The sequence below is a fragment of the Eptatretus burgeri genome, chromosome 1, assembly GCF_056783735.1.
Source record: "Eptatretus burgeri isolate ZD-2024b chromosome 1, Ebu_testis_v1, whole genome shotgun sequence".
NCBI classification, from domain to species: Eukaryota; Metazoa; Chordata; class Myxini; order Myxiniformes; family Myxinidae; genus Eptatretus; species Eptatretus burgeri.
Window position 1 is genome coordinate 34,926,732 of NC_140961.1, and position 5,379 is coordinate 34,932,110.

General features: G+C 45.6%; 1 pseudogene; it reads right to left on the reverse strand.

The window, feature by feature from the left end:
- Nucleotides 1–348: 348 nt before the first annotated feature.
- On the reverse strand, nt 349–4,180 carry LOC147034216 (uncharacterized; annotated as a pseudogene).
- Between the last annotated feature and the right edge of the window lie 1,199 nt (nt 4,181–5,379).

Consider the following 5,379-nt stretch of genomic DNA (forward strand, 5'->3'; position numbering starts at 1 on the left):
CGGACATTCCGTAGGTTTAATATAACACAAATCCTTGAAAATATCTACCAAGATACAAACCTATAAAGTACCTTCGAGTCATCTGCGGAGGATTCCCAATTCAACAACACCCATGAAGCTGATAAACATCATCAGTGAACTATAAAACTAACAGACCCCAAATAGCCCGACTGTAATTCTTCTTTTCAGACAGCTTAACTCAAAATTTGTTTTAAGCTCAGTACTTGGTTTAAACTCAAATCTACTCTATTTTACAGCGTGAAGGTCCACGATGACTCAAAATTTTCAAAACTTGAAAGGATTCCAAAAAGTAAGCATACCCACATGTGGGGAAATGAAGGTCTCGGATGGGTGGGTGGGACAACACCTGTCATTCAGCTTGGTGGGGTGGGCCTGTGGCGACATAATTAGTCGAAGGCCAATCACATCCATATGGGTGCGGTTAATGGTGGAAAATTATTGCTGCTCATCATATAATGCATATGACCATTACTGTTATTTTATTAAATTAATTTAAGTCGAATTAAATTTTTATGCATATTTAATTAAATGGTATGACCATTTAATGCAGTGTTTTCACGCATGGTTGAAATGATTTTCCGTTACTAGTCCAATCAAATTAAAATTCTCCAGGATGTATAAACATTTAAAAGAAGTACAGAGACAAGTAATAAACAAGAAGGACATTCGGTGGAGCGCATACCTCCACTCCGTAATGCCTGATCCATGAGAACATATCGAGCCCAATACATTTTTGAAATATCATGCTATACAGAACTATATCGTTTTTCGCCCGATCTCTCAATGGTGAAGAATTACTTTTAAAATTAAATAAATCTCGAATCCACATCCGGATTTGCATCTTCACCAAAATCAAATTAATTTGTTCTTGTGACAAACCCAACCTGTCCAACCAAGTTTCGTCCGAATCCGTCCACAACTTTTTGAGATATCATGCTTGATATCATTTTTAGCCCTCTCTCTCGAAATGGTGAAGAATCAATTAAAAAAGAAATTATAGTAGTCGGATCCAGATCCGTGTTACCATGTGAATGGATAAGATTAAATTGAGCCATATCTGTCCCATGTTACCATGTGAATGAATAAGATTAGAGAGAACAGTGTCTGGTCAAGAGGAATTTCTGAGAATGCCCTCTTGGTCTTTTGCACTGTGAAGTGGCCTGCCTTGAACCCATTGTAGATCTCTGGGTGCTGTTGTGGAAGTTCTGCCATGTCACGCAGATGGACCGGTATCCACCGGGCATAGTTTATATGGTCCAGCGCGAAGAACCATGAAACTATCTCAGTGAGAGCATCCAGGTACATGATGAAATCTCCCTCTCTCAGAGATCACACATAGATTAGGATGGAGAGCTCCAGATCCAGGACTGTTGCCCGGTACAAAAACTGGGGAGGGCTGTTCTCTTTCTCATGGCACCAGTCTTCGAAGTCCTCGGGAGGCTGGTCATCTTCTGCACTGGCGCTGTGCTGATCGTATGCACGTCGTTGGAGTATGTACAAGGCAGCCGCTGTGAGCTGGTGTGCCCTTATTGTGCGTGTGACGTGAGAGGCCCGAAGAAAGGAGTCAGCGGTTCCTGCAGTAGCAATCTCTGCCTGTGCGAGTGCATGCGTCCACCCGCTTCCCTGCAACCAGTCACCTAGTGTCTTCAGTGCTGCCATCTCGACATGCAGGCCTCCCAACATCACCACCAGTTTGTCTTTCCCATGTGTTTCAGGCCACTTCCACTGTATCTGCTTCGCAAGAGCAAACAGTGGCTGGTCGAAAGCCAGAACAGGCGTTTGGCCCGGGTTGAGATGCTCAATGGCACTTCTGACCACATCCATGGAGTGTCTGATCATTGCGACTGTGTGTGCACTCTCATGGAACAGAGGAAGCAGTGAAGTTGGCGTGATGATCGCTTGACCAGGCTCCTGGTGGCTGGCATGGTATGCAGCCCATGATGTCTTCTGAAAGACTCCATCTGTGGTCACATCTTGTACTTCGAGCGCACTTCTCAGGTTCTCCAGACACTCATACTCTTTCTCCTTATGCTCTGCAAAGCTGGCCCGTTTCAGAGAAGTCATGGAGGTGGCCGGTACTGTTGAGCCCTTGACAGTGGAAGCAACGGGTGGTACCTCAGTGTAGTACTTAGGTAGATGGTCAACAGTCCTTGATACAGCAGGCCCACCAGTGATGACAATCCCACGTTCCACTCCTCCATCTGCACACAGTGGATGTTGCAGGAGAGAGATCCCTGTTCCATGGAACGAAGACTTTGCTGTTGTGGAACTAGGGTTGTGGTCGATGTTGTCCACAGCTGCGGTCGTGAACACACTACCACGCAGGGTTGGCGGGCAGACCACTTGTTCTATTTGGAACATCTGACACGCCCGGTTTCCCATCTCTGCAGAAAGGCGCAGGACACGGTCGTATGAGATGCTGAGACCACAAGTGAAGGGCTCGTCCACTAGTTCCCTCTTGCGAGTCTTAGCGTGCAGCATCAGGCCAATGTACATTGGCAGAGGCGGTTCTTGAGATGTGGCATGTCTGACAGCTGGATGTTCTTGTGTCTTTGTACCAACAGGAGAGGTGCTTCTTTTCTGCTTCTGGCGATGCTTGGCACCGTTGAATTTCAGCAGCTGTGCAATGGACAAAGCTGCCTGTCTTGAAGGAGCATCAAATTGATTCTTGATGGAGGGTCCATGCAGCACCATATTTACCAGTGAAAGTAGCACAGGTGGCAGAGCCTCCTGCTGGCAGCCTTCCTTGAATGAGCCAGTGAATGAGTTGGCTTCCTCAAACATGTATCGACGAACTATCTGTGAAGCTCGAGCGAGGTAAACTAATTCACTGTCACAGTCCAGCTCGCAGGCTTTGCCAAGTGCCTCGCCAATGTCCTCATCAAGTGCCAACAGGACATCTCGTCCTTTGCTCTGTGCCCATAGGCCTGGGAGCTGGGCTAGTAGGCGCTCTTTCAGCCTTGTCGTATTCACTCTCGTGTCCAAGGGAACTCCAAAATGCTCCATTCTGTTCACGTACAGGTTTGCTCGGTCGGCAAGTCTGAATACAGGAGATGTGCCCTCTTGTAGGTGAATATCTTCAATGTAAAGGGCAAGTTCTGCCAGCACAATTCCAGAGACAACACTTTCATGACCAGTCTTGTCTTCAGCATTGACAGAGGACTTTGCGCGATTGTAGAGAGACATTAAACACTTGGAATGATACTTGACATCAAGAGCTCGCATATCACCCATGCTGAGCCGTGCCAGCAGTTCGTGGTCTCCAATTTGTGTTGCACATTGCCGCACACGCTGATCAATCTTGAAGGTGGTGGCTTCATGTTCGGTGTCCACACCAGACTGTCTTCAGAAGAAGCATGAGGGTTGACTAGAGGTACTTATTTCTGCACTGAGTGACCTGGTGCGCTTTCCTGGCACGGCATTGCCTTCACCAGATGAGCTGCCTCCTGCTGGCCTCTTCTGTGTTCTTTGCAACTTTGTTGTATTAAAACGAAGCACGCATCGTTTATGATAGACAGCTTTGTGAGCAACCAGTGCGGCCTCGATGCCCTCTCCTTCATCAAGTCTATCAAGCTGCAGCGTTCTGGGTAGTAAGCCCAACTCTCCAAACTGCATCAGATTCCCGGCCAGTGTCTTGTACCCACTCCCTGTGTTTGGGCGTTTCGTATTTTCTGGGCAAACAAGGGACTCTGCTGTGTCCTCCTGGCATATGGCACACAGTTCCCAGTTTGTGTTGGATGGGCCAACAGATGCACGGTCCATGGAAGAATGCACTAGCTGGAACTTCTTTGACATGTCACTCCCGCTCGTGTTGACTCCGCTCCTGATGATTATAATCACTCCATATTCTGCAAAGACACAAAACACCTTGTTACCACACTAATACTACTACTACGATACTAATATTACCAATTACATCACCACTTCCACCACTACCACCACCACAACAAAATACTTCTGAACCTGTCACTGATGCTGTGTGCGAAAATGGATTTTCCCATAAAAATGACCATTTTTCCCCAATACAATGGTTGGAAATATAATAAATCAACACAAATGACATTTGTATTGTTTTCCTTTGTAAATGCACATCACATGGAGTATTTATCACCTCTGAGAAACCTACAAAGAGAATAACAATGACAGATATCCCATGTTGTTAAAGTAGAATGGTGGCCATTTTGGAAAATGGCCGCCAAGGCTGACCAGGGCAAAATCTCGAGTGGCTCCATATCCAGAATTGTTCAGAATACATTAGTCAACATATGTACCAATTTTGGTGCTTTTATGAAAAGTCGAACAATTGGTTTGCTATGCTGCAGTACGACAGGTGGGATACAGTTTAAAACGATTGGGGGGCAACCAGAGGGTCGTGTCCTGCAATTATCTCGAAGGGCAACGGAGAGACCAAGCTCTCGAAAATGAGATTTGCAATTTGGTTGGAAGGCTGAACTTGACAAGGCCAAGAAAGAAGCTGTTGCAGACTTGCTAACGCAGTATAGAGATGTGTCTGGAAGTGACCACCAGTTCAGGAAAACCAGCACTGTCAAGTAGAAGATTATTACAGAGGATGAGGTAGCTGTACAGCATGTCTACAGACGTATTCACCAAAACCACTTACAGGGAGGGATGGGGGTGGGAGTGGCGATAGAGGGGGGGGGGGTACAGGACCATAATCACCAAGCTCCTGCAATAGGAAATCATCAGGAAGAGTAACTATAGTTATTCAAGTCCAATAGTATTGGTAAGTAAGAAAAATGGACAGTTAAGACTTTGCATTGTTTACCGTATCTGAACGAGAAAGCTTGCAAAGATGCCTTCACCTTACTTCAGAGAGAAGAGACCTCAGACTCAATGAGCAGCATGACCCTTTAACAAATAATAGACATTCCATCGACTTATAATCAAATAGAGATGGACGAGCGAGATTGACATGACTGTCTTTATCATGCTCTATGAGTATAATCGCATGTCTTTTAGGCTTTTAACATCAGCAAAAACTTTTCAGAGGCTCATGCAGAAGATCTTGGTTTACCTGTACGATATCATCATTTTCTTTAAGTCATTTGTGAAGAACACCTAAAACGACTGAGTCTGGTTCTTAAGAAGTTCGCTGATCATGGACTTAAGACCGAGCCGAACAAGTGTCGCCGTTTTCATTCCAGCATGCTCTACATTGGACATACAATATCAGCTGATGGCATTTTCAAGTTTTCATTCCCAAGTAAAGTGTAGGATGTGCATCATTGGCCTATTCTAAGCAACGTTCATGAGCACCGGGCCATCTTGGGTCTCGCAAGTAACTATCGATGCAACATTTGTGGTTTCACTCAGACAGCTTACCCCTCCATAACCTTG